The sequence below is a fragment of the Symsagittifera roscoffensis genome, chromosome 6 (assembly GCF_963678635.1).
Source record: "Symsagittifera roscoffensis chromosome 6, txSymRosc1.1, whole genome shotgun sequence".
NCBI lineage: Eukaryota > Metazoa > Xenacoelomorpha > Acoela > Convolutidae > Symsagittifera > Symsagittifera roscoffensis.
Window position 1 is genome coordinate 8,594,542 of NC_087067.1, and position 26,923 is coordinate 8,621,464.

The following is a 26,923-nucleotide window of genomic DNA, read 5'->3' on the forward strand; positions in this document are numbered from 1 at the left end:
GGTGGTAAATTTCAAATCTATCGGAAGCTGGGCTATTTTAATGCTTCATTTTAATGTAGTGTAACGTGACAATTCAGCCTTCTGGTGGTCACAGTTTGCGTTTCCGCTTGTTTTTATCAGAAACGAGCCGCCAGGATACTGTTTGCCTGCAATACTGGCAATTAAATGATTAATAGAGACAATATTCCATGTGTTTTGTTTGATGAATTTTTTTTTTCATTTACCTTCTATAGATGTTTTTTCTACAAAGACACAAGACACTCTCTCTCTCTCTCTTTCTCAGGTAAGCAATTATTTTCAACTTTTTGGCATTTTTTTTGCAATACATAATCGAAAACTCGGCGCTATGCAAACAATCGATATCGATGAAAACATATATCTGGAATCAATGGATCTAGGAATTTCTCGAAAGGGGGCGGATTTTCAAAAAAAGATGAAAAGTTTGTCCTTTTTTTCTTTTAGGTCGAACAAATTGATTTTGTGAGCTCTCCGAAACCACTATAAAGACCCAAATTTGACCAAATTTTCTGCGCCGGAGGCAATTAAAAAAAAAAGTCCAAAAAAGGCCATTTTAGGTACTTTTTGGAAAACTTTGACCAAAAAATTGCGTTTTTTCGGCACGCGCTTCCCCCTCAAAATTAGTATAGATTGGCACGAAGGCGCCTTTAGAAAAATTTTAAGGTCAGCCAGCCAAAAATGGATATCTCGAAATAGTAAAAAGGGGGGACCCTTTGGGTAGGCTGGGGGTCGAATCCCCCCCCCTAAATCCGCTACTGGATGTTATATATATATATATATATATAGAAGGTTTTTTGTTCAAATCACAATCCTTTTGATGAAAATAAACATAGACAATAATCAACAAGGATACCACAGAACATTCCAACTTTTTTCATTTAAATGGTTTTTTTCACATTACGAGGCCAAACTGTGCACTGGTTAGACGCACAATTTTGTTTCTGTATGTTCCTGGAATCCAGAGACAAGTCTTTTATAATGTTAAAATTTTGCCGGATCAATCAAAGAGAAAAAAAGATCAATAGAAGAAGAAAGGGAGCAAACTTCTTGCGGAATCCACTTACAATTCACAAAATACACAGTTTGGCCTCAAATGCAACTGATTGTCGTCTTTTTGTGCATGGTTTGATAAAAAGAATGGACGAAAGCCTATAATTTAAAACTATTTGATACTCGTCGTAAAATTGAGAAGGTGGACAGCAATTTTAGCCAAAAACTGATTGGATAAACAAAAAAAGTTGCAAAAATTGTTTTCAAAATTTTTTTTTGAGTTTTTGTTTGATATTTTTAATCCCAAAATGGTGCTCAAAAATTTCAGAAACGAAAGTAACCAGAACAAGTTTACCTTTTAAGGGCTTGGATAGGTTAATCTTTCTTCTATAGAAAGCCACTTAAACATTTTATTCGCTCGAACTTAGACTGAAAAATCCAATTTTCAAACTTACAATTTCTTCCAAATTTTTTTCTTCCAAACTTACAATTTCGATCGAATCACGACTAAAAGGGCCTTATTGTGATATATCAATCGGCCTTCTCCGATGATCACGTGTGATACCTGGTTTTCCGTGGAGTAGAAAAAGAAGTTGGAAAAAAAACTAAAACACCCGAACACAAAGTTTCTCCCCATTTTCAATGGTCGTAACAATAATTGATTTTTTAAATAAAACTTTAGTTTTCAAAGTTAATCCGTTAAAGAAAGTAACACGAGACAGTATAATTGATTTCATGGTCTAAGTCTTACATCCGGAAACAATTTTAATGACAAAAAACCATTATAACCGATTGTTATCCATCAAACTTCGGCTCTTTTTCCTTCCTACCCCCCACCTTCAATTTTTTAAATTTAAAATTGCTGTTCACCTTCTCCGATTGTCATCAAAATTGAAATGCTGATTAGGCTATGACAAACATATTTGGTTTTAATAATCAACCTTGTAAAACTACTCGTTAGACCATAAAATTAGTGCTTGTGTGAGGTGGGGTGGAAACGGAAAAAGAGCCCAAACTTTTTTGCCGGTGGCCACTGTAAGCTAAGGACTCACAAAACTACCATTTTAGCCACAAATACTGGCCCTTATTTTTTTGTTCACAGACTGGGGAAGGGGGCTCTTATGGGAAAAGGAAAGACCAATTATCCTGACTTGAAGGATTGATATTTAGCTTTCATGCGACTTATTGTAACAAAAATAATGGTCATTATTTGTTCTTTGGCGTTTTGATAGTTTTGACACTATATTTAGTACCATATAGCCCATTTACAAATACATTTTTTGTCATATTTTGCTAATTAGGAAGGAAATTGCGGATATGATATGATCTAAGTTTGAGGGCACTATGGTCATTTTAGATTTTAAAACTTAAGTCGGCGTCTTCACATCAGTGGCATTTAAAACTAACAGTTGACTTCAAAAATGGAGACGAAAGGAAAAGGTCGGCCTATTAGTGAAACAATCAGCCCACAATTTTCTCAGAAATCATATTTGAAAACAAAAAAAATTAAACTGGTCAGCTAGTTTCTATTCATCGAATCAGACTAAAGATTTTTTTCTTTGATTAATCCAACATCAACAGATACATGCACAAAGCTCTCCCTTTATGTTTCGCAATCCCCTTACCAACTTCCAGTCCTTTCCAATTTTTGTTGCCCCTTCCAACCTACAGGAGCGTGCCGATGGGGGGGGGGGTGGTGTTATATTTTTGGCGACTGCCCCCCAGTCAATTTTGGTTGCCAAACTTTTCCAAAAGGTCCCCCTTTGGTATAATTTTAATTTTACGATTTTTACGAGATCCATTTTCGGCAGGCCAACGTCAAACATTGTTTAAAGGCGCCTTTGAGCCAATACAACTAAACTTGAGGGGGGAGCGCGTACCGGAAAAACGCAATTTTCCAAAACGTCATTTTAGCCTATTTTCCAAATTTTGCATGCGGCACAGAAATTTTTCGACAAAACAGGTTTATTATAGTGTTTCAGGCGAGCTCGGAAAATCAAATTGATCGACTTAAAAAAAGTCGACAAGTTTTTATTTTTTATAGAAAAACCGCCCCTCCCCAGAAAAATTTCTGTGCACGCCACTGCCAACCCACCCTTGTTAAAATCATTTTCAAGTTTTTGGTCAAAATATCAATTAAGATTTAAGATATCACATCGAAATAGAATTAACAAATATTAACAATTATTTCAGCTGCTTTTTTGACGGCGCAGAGACAATTCAGCCACAGACAATTCAGCCACAGACAATTCAGCCGATTTAAAATACAGACAATTCAGCCAAAAAATTTCAGACAAATCAGCCAAAGATAATTCGGCCTATTTAGATTAAAGAAACCAGATAAAAGGAAATTTTAAAAAAAATTTTATTTGATTAGAGTCAGAAGGCTTTCAACACTTTAACAAAGAAATGTGAAACATCAAATAACAAATTTCAAAGATCAAAACAATCTCGGTATGCATAAGGTTTTAAGATATATGTACATTGAAGGTACAAAGTTTTAAATACTTCTGTATATGATCTCGATTGTAGTTTATTGCGTTTTGAACAAGTTTCTCATTGGCGAGTGAATACCGGATATCAGTCTCTCTACATTTATTTTGGCATTTTTTTTGCTCATCTTTGAAATGTGTGATCAGCTTGGGGAGGGCGGGGTGCTTTGTCGACATGAATTTTTTGAAGCTGCCACTCCATGTCTCGAATGCATTGTTCAAATGAGGTTCACCATTGAGCACCCGATTGAAACCGTTCCAATCTGCAATGTCAAACTTTGGTTTGACGCATCTATTCCCTCGAGAGGCACCAATATAGGTGTCTTCAAAATATTCCGATAGACTTTATAACTCCTCTGAGGGATTCTCTTCGGAGAGCCTCAAAAGCGAAAATAACGTCGTCAACGGGAACGAATGCCGAGCAAATCATTTTTTTGACATTCAGACGAAATTCATCGTCGTCTGTGTACTTTCGCGTAAATCTAAAATTTTGTACATTGCTCCATACTGCCTGGCCTAGATGGAAGAAACAGAATTGAATTTCTGTATCAGGCTGCTTTTGCCTTATGGCGTTGCGAACAGGGGCTTCAAAATCAATGACTACTTTTTTTCCAAATTGCTCTCAGCACCCAAAAAGTTTTTCATATGTGTCTTGAGTCTTGATGGGCAGCAGAGCATAAACCACGGTTATAACTGCGTTTTCGATTACACCACGAATGGTATAAATTTTTTTATAGCAAATTTTTTAGCGTGAATTTTTGAGGGGCTCGGTAAATGAGCATGTTTGGTTTTTAAGGTGAATTCTTGCTGTTCGTCCAAAGAACCCACTGCTCTGCAACTTCCAAATAAACATTGACATTTAGTTAGACCGTTCTTAAGTTGGTTTTTTCTTCTTGGTATCTATAAACCTCAAGACAAAGATGCTTTTTTCCGCGTTCAGACGTTACCAATTCCATTTTACGTCAACTTTTGCTCAAAGTGAAAGATTTAGAATGATTCAGATACTAATCAATCAGTTGTTCAAGCTAGTTACTAATGAAGATTAATCAATGTTAATTGTGTAAATGGACAATCTAACTGCAAAAAGTAGGCGTTCAACGCGGTATTGGTTTCTGGTTGGACAGTATTTTAATCGCAATTAGTTTATCTTTTAAAAAAAATTTAAGTTTCTAATTAATTTTAATCAACTACCCAAATTACCTAATGGGCGGTTGCACCCTCCCACGCCTAAGGCATGATTAGAATATCAGCGTATCTGTGTGGCCAGTACGTGGTAGGGGTGGTCAACCCTTTAACTGATATCCTTTTTGACCGCCTGGAAAACTCCCAATCTCGGGTCTAATTTCGCGTAAATTGGTTAACTTTTAAGTATTGTGCAGTTTTTTGTAGAGTTCAATTTTTGGTTAGGTACTATTCTTAAATTGGAAACATAATGAGTTGCATAAAGTTTTGTTATGTTTAGGGAAATTTGTTTCAGTTAATTTTATTTGTTTTATGGGCATTTGAAAGGAATTAATTATAAGTCGTCTTATGAAAGCTTTGATGTTTTGCCGCATGTGAAAAAATTTTGGGCGCAGGTTTTAAGACTTTAAATTTGTCTGAATTGTCTTTGGCTGATTTGTCTCACTCATTTTGACTGAATTGTTGAATTTGAAATTGGCTGAATTGTCTGTGACCGAATTGTCTGAACACCATTGTCTGAACACGAATTATCTGAACACGATAATGTCTGGCGCAGAGACAATTCAGCCAAAAAGAATTCAGCCGATTTAAAATACAGACAATTGAGACAAAAAATTTCAGACAAATCAGCCGAAGACAATTCGGTCTATTTAGATTAAAGAAACCAGATAAAAGGAAATTTTAAAAATTTTTTTATTTGATTAGAGTCAGAAGGCTTTCAACACTTTAACAAAGAAATGTGAAACATCAAATAACAAATTTCAAAGATCAAAACAATCTTGGTATGCATAAGGTTTTAAGATATATGTACATTGAAGGTACAAAGTTTTAAATACTTCTGTATATGATCTCGATTGTAGTTTATTGCGTTTTGAACAAGTTTCTCACTGGCGAGTGAATACTTGGGCCTCGGTTTTCTAAAAATATCACCGGACATCAGTCTCTCTACATTTATTTTGGCATTTTTTTTGCTCATCTTTGAAATGTGTGATCAGCTTGGGAAGGGCGGGGTGCTTTGTCGACAAGAATTTTTTGAAGCTGCCACTCCATGTCTCGAATGCATTGTTCAAATGAGGTTCACCATTGAGCACCCGATTGAAACCGTTCCAATCGGCAATGTCAAACTTGGATTTGACGCTGCTATTCCCTCGACAGGCACAAACATAGGTGTCTTCAAAATATTCCGATAGACTCTGAAATTCCTCTGAGGGATTCTCTTTTCGGAGAGCCTCAAAAGCGAAAACAACGTCGTCAACGAGAACGAATGCCAAGCAAATCGATTTTCTGAAATTCAGTCGAAACTCATCATCGTCTATGTACTTTCGCGTAAATCCAAGTTTTTGTACCTTGCGCCATACTGCCTGGCCTAGATGGAAGAAACAGAATTGAATTTCTGTATCAGGCTGCATTTTCCTTATGGCGTTGCGAACAACGGCTTCAAAATCAATGACTACTTTTTTCCAAACTGTTCTAAGCCACCAAAAACTTTTTCATATGTGTCTTGAGTCTTGTTGGGCAGCAGAGCATGCACCAAGTGTATAACTGCGTTTTCGATTAGACCATGAATGGTACAAACTTGATAAAAGACATCTGGTGCCAGAGAAAACGTTCCATTGTAATGACAGATTTCTGACTGAGAAAGAAAATCAAGCACTGGTAATGTTGCAAAAACTAAAATTCGACAATCCGACTTACCAGAATCAAAAAACAGGCATGTATCACCGCTGTGTGTGAGTTTGAGAGGTTCAGGAATTTCGTAGACACTTTCAAGGTTTTTTTGGTTTTGGCATTGTTTCTAAGGCTTGCTGCCTGATTCGGTTTATACTCCGAAGAGATGTTGAGTAACTCGGTATTGTATGCGCTGCGTAAAGAGGTAGGTCAATTTGGGCGTTGAAGACAGTTTATAAAAAAGATTTGAAAGATTTAGAATGATTCAGATACTAATCAATCAGTTGTTCAAGCTTGTTACTAATGAAGATTAACCAATGTTAATTGTGTAATTGGACAATCTAATTGCAAAAGTAGGCGTTAAACGCGGTACTGGTTTCTGGTTGGACAATATTTTAATCGCAATTAGTTTATCTTTTGAAGTTTAAGTTTCTAATTAGTTTCAACCAAATACCCAAATTACCTAATAGGCGGTTGCACCCTCCCCCGCCTAAGCCATGATAAGAAAATCAGCGTAACTGTTTGGCCAGTACGTGGTAGGGGTTGTCAACACTTTAACTGATATCCTTTTTGACCGCCTGTAAAATTCCCAATCTCGGGTCTAATTTCGCGTAAATTGGTTAACTTTCAAATATTTTGCAGTTTTTTGTGGAGTTCGATTTTTGCTTAGGTACTATTCTAAAATTGGAAACACAATGAGTTGTATAAAGTTTTGTTATGTTTAGGTACTTTTTTTCAGTTAATTTTATTTGTTTTATGTGCATTTGAAAGGAATTAATTATAAGTCGTCTAATGAAAGCTTTGATGTTTTGCCGCATCTGAAAAGTTTTTGCGCGCATGTTTTAAAACTTTAAAATTGTCTGAATTGTCTTTGGCCGAATTGTCTCACTCATTTTTACTAAATTGTCTGAATTTGAAATTGGCTGAATTGTCTGTAACCGAATTGCCTGAACGCCTTAAAAAAGACATTGCTCGTCTTACGCAAACTGTCACTTTCCTAATTAACCTTACAGGAAAGTGTGTAAATAAGGTTGAAACCTCTCATATCTTTCACTTTTTTGTGAAAATTATTTAAAAATTAATTGTCTCCTTTTTATTGTGTAAAAATTTTACCATTTCAACTCTGAGTTTTGGTGGGAATTTTTACATTTAATATCTATAAACTAAAGTAGCTGCCTTATAAATTTTTTGGCTGGATCCAGAACTTGGATCGTACAGCAGGGCAAGTCGATCTTAGATTATGTATCGCAATCCTATAGTTGTTAGTCAGCGATCGCAATCGTTCTGCCTTCCGCTATTTCAACTCCATTATGACGCCACACTCGGTAGATTCTGTACCGGTTTGGGTTTCACGTAATTTGTCTACCTTTTCAGCAAAGTTTTTCTGTACTTCTCACACTATTGTTGAATAATAAACGAAAAATGCTCACATCTTGGCCTGCTTGGCAAAGTTGCAACACAACACACCTTGACACTAGTGAAGATGAAAAGTAGAAACTCTGAAGAAAATTATATATTTTCGAAACTGAAGTATATATTCAAGTAATTATATATTCAAGTAATTACAATTTATTTTTTTCCATTTCTGTCAATCAAATGATTACATTAGGTAGCTTCAGCAAAACGGGCATGCGTGTTTTTATTTTAATTGTTAATTGTCCCTTCGTTTTGCTTAGAGGACAGGTTTCAAAAAAAAATGATTTTTTTTTTTCGTTTTCTTTTTTGTTGGTAATTTATTGAAATTTTTTTTATCAGATATCTCAACACTCTTAAAGTAATGAAAAGTTTCAATATTAAGATATTGCGTTAAAACTTTTTGTTCGTTTGTTGGTTTTTTTTCAAATTTGATGGGCAACCCGGGTAGGCAGGTTTTGGCTAGCGAGAAAATATCTGGAATCCAGCGACAATGTTGAATTTAGAAAAAAAACACAGCCATGCTTGTTTTGGATTCCATGGACAAACGTGTTCTTCAATTGTAGCGAATTCTATTAAGATTTGCTGGATTCCGACGTTTGTTCGAGGATTCTTGATCCATTGTGCTATTTTTTTAGCTGAAATCCAGATTTTGTTATTGGATTTCAGAATGTGTCAGTGAGTTCCACAAACACACAAAGGCATGATAAAATCTTTGGTAATTTTTAAATTCTATACAGGTTTTCATTCTATAATTTATTTGTCCGCTTAAGACTTTTTATTCCGGGCATTAGAACATCTGTAAAATCCTTCCCGTCATCATAAATAATTATTTTTTCAAAAGTTTTTGTTCGCTTATTACCCCAATCCCCTTAGCATCTAGGACAATTAGATCAACAGTTGGGACAACTAACCCTCTAGTATTTCGGACATTCATATCTCAGTTGAGACACTACTCATCACGCCTTTGAGTTTTTATTGAGTAAAAATTTGGCGGTGAATTCCGCAGACAATAATTATCCGCCTCTCAAAAAATTGAGCTTTTTGAGTTTTTTGTCTAAGTTCAAATACTTCCACGTACTCATCCACTAAAGAGTCTATGTGAGAACGAAAAAAAACTAGAAGTTAATTTTTCTTAAGGAAAGATTCCACCGTTTTTTTTCTGTTAACCTGGGGATCTTTTTATCTTTTTGGAAGGCGGGCACTTAACAGCTGTAAAAATGATGGGGAGGGAGGTCTTAAATATTGTCTTAACAGCTAACGGAGAAAAGGGAGCATTTTATGAAAGCAAACAAGCTAAATTATTTGGCAATTGGCCGTTGATTTTCAGATAGAAAAAGAACAAAAATTCGCATTCCGAGATTTTTTAAACAATATAAAGCAAAAACTGGTAACTTCAAGTTTTTTTCTAGCAGTGATACTTAATTGCACAGGAAATCATGATGCTCTAGGACTCTAAGAAAAACCGAAATTTAAGACTACGAGTCGCAAATTACAAATACGGGCTGGATATACACATTTTAACAGGTAGAATCTACAGGTTTCTTTTTAGAATAAAAATCACGCATCAAAAAATATACATTCAATTTTTCAAACAAATACGGTTAAAACAAGCAATAATGACGTTTTTTACGAATCGTCTGTCGAGAATACGTTAACAAAAAAGGAAAACTGTTATTATAAAGTTTAGCTTTAAGTCTAAAATGTCTCAAAAATGGCCAAAATTGGGACTTTTCAGAAAGAATTGTAAATTACTGCACAAACACTGAAACTACGTGAGCATTTTTTGAGATCATTGTTCGGACTCAAGATTTTTTTTTTTCAATTTTTTTTAATTAAATCTTTTTGCAGCGCACAATTAGGTGTGCAACTTTGCTTTTTTTGCGTCACCGAGATTTCAATTGCCTAAATTTACAAATTGATTCAACTTCACGTTTTTTTTGTTTGTTCCTGTTCATATGGCCATTGGCTAAATAACCGTACAAAAATAGTTTTAAATTTTTTTCAACTGAATTTGTTGTATTTCCAAAAATCACCAGGCTTGAATGCGCTTATTTTTTTGACATCAACAATTTTCAAGTTCATTAAGCTCAACGTTCCCAAAAAGAAAAGTCTAATATTTTGGCTAATAGCAAATGCCTATACACAATTTTGTTGCGACAAAAAAATCCCCGGATTTCTTATAAATCAATCAATCTTAAGCCAATTAAAATTTCAAACTGTCTCAACGCAACCTTTCAAACCGTGCTCGTTGCTTGAGGGTGAGCCAACATTACACATCCCAGAAAAATAACCAAAAAAATTGCATGCAGTTCTTAAGCAGGGGCACAACAGTGGTTCGCCGTGATAAGCTGTACAGCTCGTATGTTGGTCCTATGCCTCGTGGGTAATTTTTTCAAGATTTGAGGCTGCGAGGCTCAAAAATTTATAATCAAAAAGACCGAAAAAGGAAGTGTTAAGTGCTATTTTGTAAACCGGATATTAGAAAATGGCTAAAAAACTACTCTGTTTTTCTGTTGGTTTCAAAACTATTCTGTTTTAGCGAAATACTTTTTGATTACGGATTTGCAAATCCACCGTGGATTTGTTAGAAACAAAAGTTTAGCTCTATTGTTTTTGGCTGTATTGTACTGTATTGCTTGCTTTTAGTTTTTACTTTTTCAAGTAATTTCAGCACTACAAACAATTCCCGGGTTGAAGTCCCACCATTAATTATCGCTTTTTCTGTAGTATCCCAGTGACCGCTTTTGTCCAGCGCTGATTCATGTATAATTCAGAGTTTGTTGCATAGATAAACCTGCGATTTTTCAGAGCTATTTCAGTAATGATTCTGTAGAAAATCATTGCTAAAACTTCTCATTTTGATAGGTTTTTTATTGCTGTTTCATCGCTAAAAATAAGCAAAATTAGCAATAATTATTGATAAAATTTGCTAATGCGGCAATGAACATCAATAAATCACTTTTTTTCACTTGTTTATATCTAATTTTTAATGTGAGCTCAACCCGAATTGCCTGTGCTGATGATTTTATGAATCATGATTGGTTAGTAAGAAACCTTTTTTAAAGATAATTTTATTAAGAATATAATTGTTAAAATACTAGTTTTAAACTGGTTCCACAGAGCTTCCAGGGTTCTAAATGTCCCGAATGAGCTTCAACGAATGTATTTCGTTTCGTAGATAATTCCATTTGCATTTCTGGTCTCAAATGCTAAAAGATTTTTCATCTGTTTTTCTGATGCTTTACAATGCGAGTTAGAAATTCATTTAACGATTTAGTAAGATAAAAATTTTCGTAAATGCTGATGTTCTTGTCTGAATAGTCAGAAGAGTTTTTCCTGATTGCTCCTGTGCTGTGTTTTGGTTGTCCATGAGAAAAAATTTGTCATTGGATTTTGCAGGCAAAGATTAACAACGTGTTTTTAATTTCCGCATCCTTGTTTTGAATCGTAAATCAAAATTTCTGCCCCAATTTTTTTGCGGATTCCAGTAACAGTTGAATTTGTAAAACATTTTGCGAAATCCAATGTCAAATCTTTGCTTTTCGCTTATACAAAATAAAACTGATCACTTCCGGGTTGACTTCCATAGAAGAAAAATGCTTATCATACACTTTCATTTTTCATGGATAAAATGTTTGTCATAGAAAATTCATAAAAAATTTTAAAATTGTTTTAAAGTTTTTTAGTGAACATTTTTGGTCTAATTGCCTCGTTTAAAGCTTTCTGGTCATTAAAAAATGATTTAAAACTTTTGATAAGAACTGCTTGTCATACAATTTTCATGTATTCAATAATCACCAAAAACGTGTCTGGGTAACTTTAAATATATTTAAATAATTATATCCATGATAGAGGGCTTTTTGACAATCAAAAATATAAATTTAATTTCGGTCAGAAAAATGCTTATCATAAATATTTCATAAAAGAAAATTGTATGATAGCCATTTTTTTCATAAAAAAAACAAAAAATTGAGGTAAAAAAAACATTTAATCCCTTTTTTGGTTGCAACTTGCTTTTGTGCTAAAGTATTAATTTTACGAAAAAAAAATTTACATGCAAATTTAGTCTAGAATGAGTTTTTTACCCAAAAAATCCAAAAATCACCAGGGAGTGATTATTTTTGTTAACACGATTATTATCTTTTGTTTCATTTTTTTGCTAAGATAAAAATAATTTTGTAAAAAAAACAAGCCATTTTTCTCAACCACCAAAACTTTCAAACTAAAAACTATCTAGCCATATTCAAAAAGTTACTTTTCTGGTAGATAATTCCATGAGAAAATGATAAAATAATTTTTCATGGCTAAAACCACTAAATTCAGTGACAAAAAATCCTTGGTTAGTGTTTCGGTTGAAACAAAAAATTTCAAAAAAAAAATTTAATTTTTAATAATGGAAAAATGCTTATCATACAGTTTCATAGTATGGAAAAAATGCTTATTTTGCTATTTTCATACACTTAATTTTTCTCAAAAATCACCAGGCCCGAATGCGCTTAATTTTTTTGACATCAAAAAGTTTCAAGTTCATTAAGCTCAACGTTCCCAAAAAAAGTCTAATATTTTGGCTAATAGCAGTTGCCTATACACAATTTTGTAGCGACAAAAAAATTCCCGGATTTCTTATATTTCAATCAATCTTAAGCCAATTATTAATTCAAACTGTTTCAACGCAACATTTCAAACCGTGCTCGTGGATTTGTTTGAAACAAAAGTTTAGCTCTATTGTTTTTGGCTCTATTGTACTGTATTGCTTTCTTTTAGTTTTTACTTTTTCAAGTAGTTTCAGCACTACAAACAATTCCCGGGTTGAAGTCCCACCATTAATTATCGCTTTTTCTGTAGTATCCCAGTGACCGCTTTTGTCCAGCGCTGATTCATGTATAATTCAGAGTTTGTTGCATAGATAAACCTGCGATTTTTCAGAGCTATTTCAGTAATGATTCTGTAGAAAATCATTGCTAAAACTTAAGAAATTTTAACTCATTCTAGTAGCTTTCAAATTCTCTCACTCTTTAGCTTTAGTTTCCTTAAGGATTGACAGCTCAGAGGTGGTATACAGATTTATGAATCTCAATGTTAGGGGATCGCACCCCTGTTAGAGAAATAATTTTTCTCATTTTGATAGGTTTTTATTGCTGTTTCATCGCTAAAAATAAGCAAAATTAGCAATAATTATTGATAAAATTTGCTAATGCGGCAATGAACATCGATAAATCACTTTTTTTCTTTTTTTTATATCTAACTTTCAATGTGAGCTCAACCCGGATTGCCTGTGCTGATGATTTTATGAATCATGATTGGTTAGTAAGAAACCTTTTTTAAAGATAATTTTATTAAGCATATATTTGGTTAAAATAATAGTATTAAAATGGTTCCACTTAGCTTCCAGGGTTCTAGATGTCCCGAATGAGCTTCAACGAGCGCATTCCGTTTCGTACGTAATTCCATGTGCCTATCTTGTCTCAAATGCTAACAGATCTTATCTGTTTTGCTGATGTTTTATTATGCGAGTTAGAAATTCATTTATCGATTTAGTAAGAAAAGAATTTTCTTAAATGCTGATGTTCATGTCTCAAAAGTCAGAAGAGTTGTTCCTGATTGCTACTGTTGCTGCGTTTTGGTTGTCCATGAGAAAAAGTTTGTCATTGGGTTTTTTAGACAAAGGTTAACAAACTATTTTTAATTTCCGCATCCTTGTTTTGAATCGCAAATCAAGTGCCCCAATTTTTTTGCGGAATCTATTAACAATTGAATTTGTTAAACATTTTGCGATATCCAATATCAAATCTTTGCTTTTCGCTTATACAAAATAAAATTGTTTCGTTGTTTATTTCGAAAAAGAAAGCGGTTCATTTGTTCAATAAATTAGTAAACTTTGACATGTAGCAAAGTTCTAGAAGCGAGGTTAAGGTAGGCGTTTGCCTTGAAAGATGAAACAAAAACATCAACCGCTGAGAAAATGATTTTAATTCACAAATGTCAAGAAAATTTTATGCAGTATACCGATGAACTTATAGCAAATTGGCCATGGAGCAAAATGTCATTAAAAAGTATTGGGAGATTAAGACTCTGGATGCGACAATTTGGTGCTAAAATTACCAACAGTGGAGACCCCAATCCTACTCCCTTTCTTGCAGTTGGTCTACGGAAAAAATCGTATGAGAAGATTTTTAAAATACCATATCATCTACTTTTTATGGATATTGATGATTTGAAATTCACAATAACATCTTGCTGTCCAAAAAAAGACAAAAAACCGATATTCACGTGCTTTTTTTGAAAAGAAACGCCAATTTTCCAGCTGGTCAGTATGCACATAGTTCGACGTGTATGTTCAGTTACTTCAATTATGATCACCCGATGCGTTGAAAGTAATATTCAAGAAAACGGATCACAGAGTTATCAATGACTAGTATTCACTTGGAAAAGAACCTCTTTTAAGTTTCGATGAAAGTTTGATTGAGAAAGGAGCTAAAAATCATCTTTCCTTTTAGTGTGAGTGCTAGAATCGAAAATTGATTTGAAAAAAAAGCGCCCTTATACTCGTCCGGACGCTGAGCAATAAAAGTAATAGCTGTAAAGAGAAACCTCCAATATGAGAAAACTCTTTAATGCTGCTTGGAATGACGAAAAACATTGATTGGCTCAAATGATAAATCAAAAGCCAACTCAGTGCTTTTCGTTAATTCTGTCGAAAAGCATAATTTATCCTCATCTTGGCAATGATGAGGCTGGACACGTTTTATTGATCGTTGCTAGTGAAATTCTGCAAAAAAAACTGTGAACTATTGAACGATTAACTAAGAACATTGAAAAAAAAAAACGTTTGACATCACTGTCAAAAAGCTTTCAACTTCAAGAAGCGGGCCGAAATTTATTATCGAGTTTCACTTGTTATATTTGAATACTTGGGTTTGGAGTCTCTTAAACGTGCACTTAAAGCAATTGGCGTGTATTTCAACGTTGCAACGTGTTGAATATACGCGGTGAGACCGCAGTGGCAGATATCTGAAATCCCAGAAACCTCCCGTAGCCCCCAGAAACATGGAAATGGTTGTGAAATTGATTGAGTAACTAAGTGCGGCATTATTTTGCAAAGATCCCCACTGATATCTTGCTTCACTCCCACTCCGGTACCTAGCATTGTTTTTGTTTCCCGAAATGAAAATCTGACCTGGCTCGTGGATCATTGACAATAGAAAATAAAGACGAAAAAACACGGAAAACTATCATATGCAGCAATTCAATGCGGGAAATTCGGTGATGATTGTTTTTTATTGGAAAGTTTCTTTCAATGACTCCTCGACAGTCCTCGATAATGCAGAGTACGAGCTGGACCCATGGACGATTTAGAAGACTGTCTAGCTAAATAATGTGCGGCCTCTTAGTCGTCAAATCCCAAAAAGAGAGAAATTCAGTGGCCCTTTTGCTATTGTGTCATTGCGTCGATGATTTTTCCCAACCAAACTTCAAAAGATGATCTTGTTCTTTATTTTGATGCGGGGCAAAAATTCTAATTATGATTCACTTTAACAACCCTTTCAAATTGGTGTAACTTCATGTCACAGAATCGAACCCACTGTTGACTTGTTATCCTATCCTAAAGCAACATTTAGCTTGTCATTCCAAAATGTTCAAGTGTGTTTTTCTTGTAGATGCTGCCGGTATGAAACTTCCAAGGGTGCATCTGCGTTTAACAATCGCATTTTGCAAGCTGAGAACCTGCTGGCACAGTTTGTTTTGTACATGTTGGTTTTGTTTTTGCTTCCTGCAAAACGCTGCCACTTGGGTGCCGAAATCGTACAACTGATACAATTTGAACGACAAGAATCATCCGAAACAAGAGCAAGCATTTCGCTAGTCTTTTTCTTGACCCCCTCGGCTTGATCGCTGGCTCGCTGTCGGTTGGCAGCGAGCCAAAGATCATCAGCAATTTCACTTGCGCCTCCAGGGGCTCCAAGATTTTTTGAGTGAACTATGAACCAATAAGGTTAAGTAAATAATTTTTTTGAAGATGGTTTAAATATTATTTTAATAGAAATGAGCATTTTTACCTTGACACTCAGCTGCTTATAGATTTGCCATAGAAGAAAGTCCTTTTAGTCAGCAGAAAACCAAAAATAAACGTCTGCGCGATGGCCGTGTTGGCGTCTTTAATAAAGTTCTTCTCTAATAAATTTTCCTCTTTGTCGGTGATAAAGTGCCATCGGATACCACAAAATTATTTTCCCATGACTTTCAAAAATCCAATTTGATATCTAATATTCCAGACGTCTAGGACGGCTCATAGTTGCAAGTGCTTTATTTTATTACAACGTTTATCGAAAGAAATTTAATTATTTTCCACTAAATTTTATAGTTTTTGTCTACTGTTTTGGGTTCGATGGATAGTTTAACCAATGTATCGTCGTCCTCCCGCATCGTCGTCCTACTGCGCTCTCACAGTTCTCTAGACTGCTGTATGGACACTAACAAGGTTGATATGCGCTTCCAGCAGTTCCGCGAATTTGAAGAGCAAGAAGACCATCATTCTAAAAAGAATGACACGATCCTTGTGAATCAGACTTCCGTCTCTCTTGTTGAAATTGAACATTTCGGAGTTCAGAATTTTTATCGTCGTTTTTTATCCACAGAGTAGTTTTTTGGCATCTCAGAGTAGTTTTTTGGCGCAAGTGATTTTTTTCAGGACTTTCTAAAGGAAAGTAGTATACATTTTTTGTCGTGGATTGTTTTCTGTGGCTAACATCTATGCTGGGTTCTTTTACAGGTTTTCTGTCTTCTTCTACTGGATGAATGTTCTCTTGTTCTTACATAGATCCCGCTGCAGTCTCCGTTTCCGCTTTCGTATCAGTCAAAACACCAATCCTATCTATATATTCGAACTGATAAAAACTAATCACCTGAGCTCTCAATCACCTGAGCTAAGCACCCGTTTCCGTCTTGGTCTGGAAATTCTCGCCGTCTGCGCCTTGGTCTGCAAAGTCTCGCCTATTCGCCTTGGTTTGGGCCGTCTCCACACTCTGATTGCTAAATTTGCGCCACATCCACCACGGTGGCGAATAAGTAGTTCTTGGTTGCGCCGTCTCCGCCTCGGTCTGGAAAGTCGCGTTGTCTCCATCTAGGTCTGGAAAATCTGGAAATCCTAAGTTTGGTCGCGCCATCACGCCGTTTCCTGAGCCGCAGGGTCGCACCGTATCCGCCTCGGTCGCGAAAGTCGCGCCTTAGTTTTTTGGTCGCGAAAGTCTGGAAATGGCAACTCTTGGTCGCGAGAGTCTGGACATGCAGGGTCGCACCGTATCCGCCTCGGTCGCGAAAGTCGCGCCTTAGTTTTTTGGTCGCGAAAGTCTGGAAATGGCAACTCTTGGTCGCGAGAGTCTGTTTTGGTCGCGCCACCTCCGCTATGCGATAGTCGCGACGAATCATCATGGTCGCAAAAAGCTGGAAATGCTAAGTTTTGGTCGCCAAAGTCTGGATATGTCTAATTTTGGTCTGGAAAGTCTGGACATGCCAAAATTTTGTCGCGAAAGTCTGGACATGAGTCTGGGACCTCGACCCGGGAGGTGAACTATTACTCCTACTGTATGGTTGGAATGGCGTTTTTGGGTTTGAGTTTATTGATTGCGCGTTTGAGCATTGGATCAATTAATTGATAATTGTGGTTTCTGCTATTCGCAGAGGATCTATGAAAGACTATCCAGCCTATCTAAGCATAGTCCGTAACATTAGCACAACTTGGCTGGGAATGCAAGGAGGAATGCATGGGAAACATCATTTTCGGGTTGCTGTTGACAAATAGTGGTTGCATCAAATAAAAAGGGTTGCATCGGTTGCATCATGTACAGACTAGACTGTGGTGTTGGTGGAAGCAATGTTGTGAAGTTTTATTGGGGTAGAAAAATATTTGTTCACCGCTACTGTGCGTTGGTTGGGAACTTGTTTTTGCAACAGGTGTAGTCGGAATTGTCATTATTGAAACAATTTTGGATATAAAGTTGAATTAAAAAATTTGATCAAACCAGAAAAAAAAAATAAATTGCAAGAATTTGCACAAAGAATTTCGCACCAAAGAATGGCTCAACGATATAAATTATAAAGAAAATTCAGTGAAAAGTGGGCAATTCAGCTGATCAGCATGAAGGGTAAAGAAGGAAATAATATGAGTGAAAAATCTTGCTATCAAAACTATCTCGCGCATAGATTTCAACTTTTAGTTCAACCGAAAAAAATATATATAATTTAATTATAATGCCACAGCAAAATTCAGAGAACATGAGATTGCTCTCGTCCTAGATGATACAACCTACTTTTGTGATTTGGTTAAAGTCTTGGCTTTTACAAGCGATGGAATTATTTTAAAAAATAAGCGACCGAATCATCTGTGTCAAACAGATAGAATCCAAAGGGAAACCAGTTTATAATTCTGTTCCCGAAAAGATCCACGGTGTGAAGAAAACTGGCTGATCGGAAAAAGTCGAGAAAAGCCGGAGAATCCAGGCGGGAACAATGAGCACGATGGAAAAACAAAAATTTTCCTACAATCAATGGCGCTTGATGAGAGACTCTATCGTTGAACTAAATCTCTTAGCAAAAACCACGAAAGGCGTCACAAACGATTCTTTCATATGACAAAATGTAAAGAAGAGGGCAATTGTCTCAAACGCTAAAATTTTTACATTTAATATCTCGAAAAAGGTTATTCTAGATTTGATTTAAAACGTTGCTTGCTGTGATGTCTTTCGAAATAATCACCAGGAGTTCGATGGCGGCATGTAAAACGTAAACATATTCCTTCAAATGTAAAGAAGGTATGGTGGTATGGACAGTGCGTATAAATGAAAATGTGGTCAAACTCAAAAATAAGATTTTCCTGAAGCTGGAAATTGACAACCTACAATTTTTCATTTTTAGCTATGAAGATTTGCTCGTTTTTTTTTCAAACTAAGATTTAGCTCCACGATTTTTGAATTCCAAAAAACAACACAACCGGTGTCCCAATGCGTTTCTGCGATCACAAGAATAGTTAGGTGCACGCGAAACAAAAAAACAAATAGTTTTGCAACCGCACCGGCAATAGATGTTTCAAGGTCGGCCATTGCGCTCGAAGGCTAAAAACACGGCGTCAATCAAATAAGGATTTAGAGCATGCATGCACTTGAGGATAAGGTCCAGAAAGAGAAACCAGACCAGACCTGTTACTGGTACCAACAGTTGCAATAGTTACGCTCATTAAATCTGCTTGCTGTGGTTGATAATTGGTGGAGAAAACTACCAGTATCTTTTCCTACAGAAGATAACTGCAGCAAGCCAAGGCAATTGAAACTATAACCAAAATACTCAGAAACAAGTTAAATTTTTTGTTTTGTTCTCAAATGTAGAATTCTCGTTTTGATTTAATTTTCCAATACACATTTTTTGATATACACAAATAATTCATCTGAATTGTACATTTTTTAAAGAGATACGATTTTTTAGTTCGTTTTTTCGACTTTCCTGTTAAACTAAACAGCTTCAAACTTTTGAATATTGAGGCCATCTTTACTTTTACTTTTATACCGAAAATTTATCTAAGCTCAAATAAATCAAATTTATTTTTCATTCAAAAATTCAGTTTGTTAGAAAAAAAATGAAATCCTTCAATTAATAATTTTTTTGAAAAAATTGTACGATTCTTGAATTTAAAGAACGAAAAAAAACGTCAAAAATAAAAACAAATGGTAAATAGGTAAATCAACCTAGCTGTAAGTTTCTTCAAGCTTTTCGATGATCGGGGTTTTTGGGCGCCGCCGTTGTGCCAAAAATTAACCACGGTTGATGGGGCATACAAATCTTCGGCTGGTTGAGACGAGGCTGTCACTTTGGACGGAGATCAGGATTTTTGAATGTGAGCCAGACTGGAACCTTTGACTATATGCCTCCACTTATAGATTAAGAATATTCGGTCGATTGCCTAACCAAGTGAGCTAATCCAACTTAATAAATGTAGTAAAAATTATTGTTCCGACTTTCCATACGAAAGTAACGGAATATTTGAGCTCGGGGTGGGTTTTTTTTCTTCAGACAAATTTCGACTTCTTAACTAGCCATTTTGACAAAATTTTTGTTTATCATTCAAAACGTATTGTTGTCTTGAGGCTAAATTTGATAATATACTTCACCTGTGATCTTTTTTTGTAAATTTATGGATGTTTAAATATTGCCATTTTGGCCAGTTTGTGACAATTAACGCGCGATTTATTTCGCGCTATTAACGCGTAAGCGGAGATTTAATCCGTCTTAGAAATCGTTCGAAATTGTTTGAAGGAAGCTGAGTTGCCATAATTGATTTGTTTCAAAGAGCAAAATCTATCCTTTTGTATTTTTTATGGCGTGTGGGGTGATGATTTTTACAAAAAATTTCAAATTTACTGAAATTTTTTTTTCGTTTTATTTTATAACATTTAATTCTTTATATGTTATTACTGCTCTATAAACCTTAAAAGGCCGTCAAAAAACTCAGGGCTTCGCCTTGAAACGAGCAGTCTTGCTAATAATATCTACTTAAACGCGTGTGCGCTTTGTTTTATCAAGTTTCTGCTATCCCGGAGTGAAAATTAGCGATAAAAAATGAAAAAGAAACAACGATCGCCACCGATGATCTATCGATGTTCATTGCCACAATAGCAAAGTTCATCGATAAGTATCGCTAATTTGGCTTATTTTCAGCGATGAAACAGCGATAAAAAACCTATCAAAATGAGAAAAAATAGTGCTCAAACAGGGGTTCGATCCCCTACCCTTGAGGTATGTTTTTTTTCAGTGCACCTCATTTCTGCACCTTGTAAAATTAACAAAACGGGACAATTGTCTCATTTGCTGATTAGAGGGTCTGAATTGCTGAGAGGAGAGAAATAAAATAAATGGGACAGAAAAAGATAGGGTAAAAACATTTAGGGGAGAAATTGGTTCCACCAATGGTTCCATCATAGCAAGTGCCGATTTAAACTTAGACGATTTAAAACCAAACGCTTTTAACGTTGCATTTGAATTGCATATGTTTAAACATTTGTCAGTGAATTTCTTAGACTAATGGTCAAAAAATTGTCTCTAAATTCCTCGTCGAAATTATCTGCTGCACAACTTTATTTCACTTCAAAAATGTTTGAATGACAGAATTCTGAGTTACGGAATCCAGCGACAAAATCAACCAAATTTTTCTGGAATCCAGTGACTTTAGTTAAGCGGCAAAAAGTCTGTATTTGTTGCTGAATTCCATGATAATATATGGAGCCATTGTCTGTTTTTGATGTTCAGCTGAAAAACCACTCACTCTTTAAAAAAATGTGTTTGTGGAATTCAAACGTGAGCGAGCTCAATTTAGTGCTGTGTTTAAACCGAGTTTGGTCAGCAGTTTTCTTCCAAACTACCATGTTTCATCAGTTTTTGCACAGAATTCCGGGTTGTGATCCATAGAACAAATATGCTATTCATATATTTTTTTAAACTTAATCTATGAAAAAACGTTATTCATACATTTTCATAAACTTTTGCTAAAAATGTTTTTTAATCTAGTTTTCAAAATTTTTCCTGTTTTGGCGTAAAAATCGATGTTTCGTCACAAACAAAAAAGAATTTTGGGAAATATGGAAGTGATTTTCAATGCGAAATCAAAAATTGATTATAGAAAATTCGAAAACGCCCCAATTGATTTTTTGTGTCTTTTTTTATTTTTTTTGTGCTTAACGTAGTCTTAGATCCACAAAATTTTAAAAACTTTCCCCGTTTCTTCGGATAACTCTTTTCAAAAAGCTCAACAAGCCTATGTATCTAGTGTTTTAACTTAGGTTTTAAGATGGAAAAAAGATAGCACTTTTGAAAAATTTTGCCAAAAATTGATAGCTTGCCACTTTCGTTTTACTGTTTATGCAAAATATCCGTCTTATCCGTCTTTTCATTTAAATATGCAAAACTGCCATGTTTTTGACTACTTAAGCTGCAAAGTGCCAGGTTCTTTGTCACTTGTGTTAGGTTATAAGCACAGCTCAGTAACACTGAGAAGAAAATACACTTGAAAAAGAAAACATTTCCCAAACTTGTTATGTAATCCAAAAAACTCCCATTTTGCAAAAAAGGCAAAATCAGATATGTTAGGGGTATTCATCACCTTGAAGTCGTTAACAATCTAGCTCATTACAGTGTTATGATCTTATTCCAACCATATGAAAAATAGGGAGAAAATTTGTATTCGGTTGTGTTTCAGTTTTTTTCTTACTTTTTCTTTTTTTCCCACGCAAAATCAGATACCACACATAAATAGTGGAATGAGTCGACTGATGCATCTTATTAAACCAATTTCAGTCTTAATTCGAACGACAATAAAAAGTCTTCGAGAAATGTCTCGATGTCGAAAAAACTAAATGTTCGAGTCTTTTGATTTTTGGTCGAATCTCGAGATCTCGAGCTAATAAGGTGAGCGTGAAAGCTTACAACAGCCTCAATTTAAGCCATGAAAACTTATTTTCACTGAAGTTAAGTAAGTTTTTAGAGATTTTTAGCGCCATATTGTGGTTGAAAAATTTCTGCAAAAAAAATTTTATCGTTTTTTTTTCTTTCAAAATTTTTATATCACGCAACGCAGAAAAAAGGACACTTATTTGAATAATTTTTCTTGCGTTTTTTGAAGACTATGGTCGGAAAATTCTGTTTACTTGCTCTCATTCTGTTTTCAGTCTGTTTTCGCATTCTGTTTTCATTCAATAGGTGCGCCATTTTATTAATTAATAAGAAATTGAGAATTGGTTGCATAACACAGAAACACAAATCACAACTTACAAATAGAGATCAGTTTTCGAAAAATATGAGCCAGACCTTTTGCTAATTTCTACAATCTCTAGAGCAATGTCAAAGCAGATCAAAGAAAATATAGGAATCACTAGTTCAACGACCAAAGCTATGACATATATAATTGTTTTAAGCTACCTTTCTGTCAACCACTCACTTACACTTCTTTGGTTGAAATTTTAACCAACGTTTTTTCGAGATTTTGAGAATATAGTGTTAGCGAACTTGACTGTAAGAAAAACAAAACATTTAAGTTGTCTTTGAGTTCACACTCTGTTGGGCTAGAGATGTTTTTCTATGAGTTGGTTAAGCTTTTTCATTTGGAGTCAACGTTGGCTGAGAAAGAGCTCATTTTCAGCCGTCTTCTATTTCAAAAGGCAGCTAACGTTAAATACCTTGTTGTCATAAGCGGTTTATACTATTTCCTTAGTAAAAAATGAATTTTAGCTAACAAGTTTTTCAAAAAATAAACTAATTAAAACTTTAGAGGGCGGGGGGGTTGGTTCGGATGTTTTTTTCTCAAGGAATCGACCTACTGCCGACGCCCCCCTTTAATACTGTTTTAGTACATCCAATTTTAGCTGAAGACACTAAAAATTTTCTAAAGCCGCCTTTGGCGCCAGTATATATTAATTTTGAAGTGGAGCGTGCCGAAAAAACGCAATTTTTTGTTCAAAGTTTTCCCAAAAGTGCCTGTTTTTTTTCTTGAAAAATTTGCTTATCTAGAAAACGCCTTATCTGATCTGAGTTTAAAAACTATATGCGGCACAACTGTATTAAGAATCTTAGGGCAGAATGCATGTTTTTGTCAATATTTTTGCAATCAGTTTCTTTTTTTTTCTATTTTTCACACGACCTCTAAATCATAGACATCTAATTCATTTTAAACCACTACTCTTTGAATTTAACTTTAAGACCTCAAAAAAAAGAAGTTTAATGGTTCAATAGGGAAATTAGCCTTCCGATAAAAAGAAGAACTGTGTCAAAACCTGACGTTTCTCTAATTACAAATTCTGCCCACTTGGCCAAATGCTAATTGATTGTTCAGTCTCCGACCAATAAAAAAAAAATTCATCGTTCGGCATTGAAAAATCGAAACTAACCCAATTTGATCAAATTTTTTTGTTTCCTGTCAGTAAACCGTGCTGGTCTGTTTTTGCGCGGAAAAAAATCTCAATTATCAGAGCGAGCATTGTCACTGCACGGTAAGTGATTTATCCCACTAAAATTGTTCTCTAATTTAATCAAAGGCAAAAGTTTTAAATCATGTACGCTGAAAACACTGTTACGAGACTATAAAATGAAAAATGGTATATTTTCCAATCCAATTTTGTTTGCTTGTGGTTCCAGTGGCTGGAGTTCTGCTTATGATTGGCTTAAAAATACCCATATTTTTAAGAAAATAGCATACAATCAGAGTATTTTGAGTAAGAAAAACTGAAAAATTTTACAAACAAGATATCCAGCAGCAATGTTAAAAATCAATCGCGTCAAAAATTGTAAATGAGATGCTTAGAACTAAACAGAGAGAGAAATAAATAATCAAGCAGATAAAACAATTTTTATCAGTTTGGACAAACTGTCGAAAAATTTTGATTGTGAAAAGTTTTAGTAATGCGATCATTGTTTAGTTGTTTGGTGTGCAAACATCTTTCAAAAACATCACTATAATCATGTGCGGATCCAAGATTTTCTCAAGATGGGCGGATTTTAGAAAAAAATCAAAAAATTTTACATTGTTTGAGGTTCAGCAAATTGATTTTGGGAAAGCTCCAAGATCTCTATAAACACTTCATTTTAAAATCATTTTTTTGGGTCAAAAATGGTCAAACAGACCGTCCAAAAACTGGTCATAAATATCGTTGTGGGCACATTTTGGAAAAATTTTAGACAAAAATTGCATTTTATGTTTGCGCCGAATGTTCTTTTAGAAAAATGTTAGAGTTAGTTGGCCAAAAGGGTGTCAAGAATTATCATCAAAGGTTGGCAACCGGAGGAGGTGTCCGCCTGAAGGAAGTATCTGCCCTGATTAAAATCAAACTGAATAAAAAAACTGAAGAGAAAAAATCTGAAAAGAAAAACAACTTTTTTGATTCGGTTGGTAATTAAAATATAAATTTAGTATTAATTCAGAACTAATTTTTTCAGAAGAAGTCAGTGAAGTTTAAAATCTTAATAATGTGATTCTGTTCATTTAGAAATTGTTTTTTTGAGAATTCTACGCTAACAAAAATTTATTCAAGATTTTGATCATAAAAACGGTTTTTTTTATGAAGTTCGCGTTTTGTTCTCGACTAGTAGTTTTTTTTACCAGAACTTAGCCAAAGGAAAACTTAGTTTCACTCCAAATCTAAACTAAAAGGACTGCTCGTATCAGCGCAAAATTCTTAATGTTCCGACTGTCTTTAAAAATGTTTGCTAAAAATAAAATGATTGAAATTATTTAAAAAACAACAGAACATTTTTTGTTACTTTTTTTGAAAATCATCAACCCACATGCTATATAAAGTACACAGCGATGTTTTTGCAATAAGCAAAGTATCAAATATACCAAATATCCCGCGTCAGTTCAATTGGCACAATTTATTAGACCGATTGAATCTCCGTTTGCCCGTTATTAGCACGAAAAGTATCGCGAGTTAGTTGACCCAAATTGATACAATTGATAATTTTTAAACTTACCAAAAATTGACTATTAGTAAAATATCTTTATTTGTTTGAGCTGAGCTCAGTACAGCAATGAATTTTGGATCAAAATTCAAAAAATTCCAGAAAAAAATGCTGGTTAAAAGTCGAAACTCGTTCGGAGAAAAAAGGCTCGAGCTCAAATATTGAGCAACTTTTCTCTAAAGTCGGAACAAAAATGCCGGATTGAAAATTTTAAAATACAAACCTCAAAGAAGTATAAATCCGTTTTTCTGCAAACTGACGCCTATAATGATCGATTTTAATCTGCGCAATTGAAAACGGTTAAGAAAATTATTTTAATTTCTTTTTCAAAAAAAATTAATTTCTTTTTCAAAATTTGTGGACTAAAGTCTTAAATCTATAAATAATTACGATGCAGTGAGTCCGAAATTGTTTTGTTGTTTTTCGCACATTTTGATTCTCTGAGTCCGAAATTATTTTGTGATTTTTCGTAATTCGGACATTTTGGGATAATTGAACGGTGAGTATGAACGACAAAGTTGTCCGGCTTCAAACTTATTCCAAGATTATTCCATATGTAAAATTTATCATTTTGTTATCGACTGTGGCAAAAGGATAATTTCATTTAGCCATATTTTTTGATTTTCCTTCATTTTGCTAAATTACAACTTTTTAAAATGCATGTTGTGTTTTTCACATGTTTTTGTTATAAAAAACACCCACGCACAATCTTTTCCAAAGTTTTTTAAAAGTGAAAAATACTCTGTATTTGCTTCTTCAGACGACTTAGATAAATGAACAAGAGTCATTGATAGAAGTGCTCTTGAATTTTTTTGAGACATGTGTATGTTTTTTTTACCTTGAAAACCTTGAATTAGAAAACTTTTCGAGAGACATTGTTTTCTGCATTTTCAGCGGCTTGAAGTTTATAGGAATGGCTAACTTTCAGTTGTTCAAGCTTATTTTTGACCCATTTAAATTTTTTGTTTATTAGTAACAGACGAGCTTTTCCGTTTCAAAAATTGTTCCAAAATAGAATAAAATCTCAAATTCGTTCGAAAAGTTATGCATTTGATAGCAAAGTACATCCTTAAGTATTTAATTTTGCGTTTCAAGGCCAATGAGACTTTTTGAAAGAAACTTACAAACTTTCTCTTCTAAATTTTTCAATAAAAAAATTAATGAAAGAAATTGATAAGCTTTCAGAATAAATTAACCAATAAGCTGATATGACCAAAAACTTTCAATTTGATTTTTGAGTTTAGGTTTTATGCAATGCAAAAAAATTCAAAAAATTGGTAGTTTTGGATAATTTTTTAGCCTTTCTTAGCCTTTTTTTTGTACAAATTCTTTTTTTTTCGCGTACATGTGTTTTTCGATTTGCATATAGTAACAGTCACTAGAAGATCTCAATTTTGTGAAACAATTATTGACCATGACCACAGGACATTGAAAAACGTTGAGACCATTATTTAGAAGCAAAAGGTCACTTGAATATCCATTGATTTCTCTCGATTTCAAGTTTACAGTTCAAAAACGTCAATACCTAAAAACAGGGACGGACCGTCGACCTTCTGTCGACATTTTGTCTACTCTTTTGTAGACATCTTTTGTGGACTTTTTGTTGTTCTCTTGTCGAATTTCTGTCTATCTTCTTTTTAGATTGACTAAATTGATTTTGTCGACTG

General features: G+C 34.5%; 1 protein-coding gene across 1 annotated transcript in view; it reads left to right on the forward strand.

Annotated features, from left to right (window-relative positions):
- The first annotated feature begins 219 nt into the window (after window positions 1-219).
- The window catches only part of LOC134848512 (somatostatin receptor type 4-like), a 70,361-nt gene continuing 43,657 nt past the window's right edge, over window positions 220-26,923 (forward strand). Inside the window, exon 1 of the mRNA XM_063866001.1 lies at window positions 220-283. The gene's annotated coding sequence lies outside the window, so the exon portion shown is untranslated. The remainder of the gene's footprint in view (window positions 284-26,923) is intronic.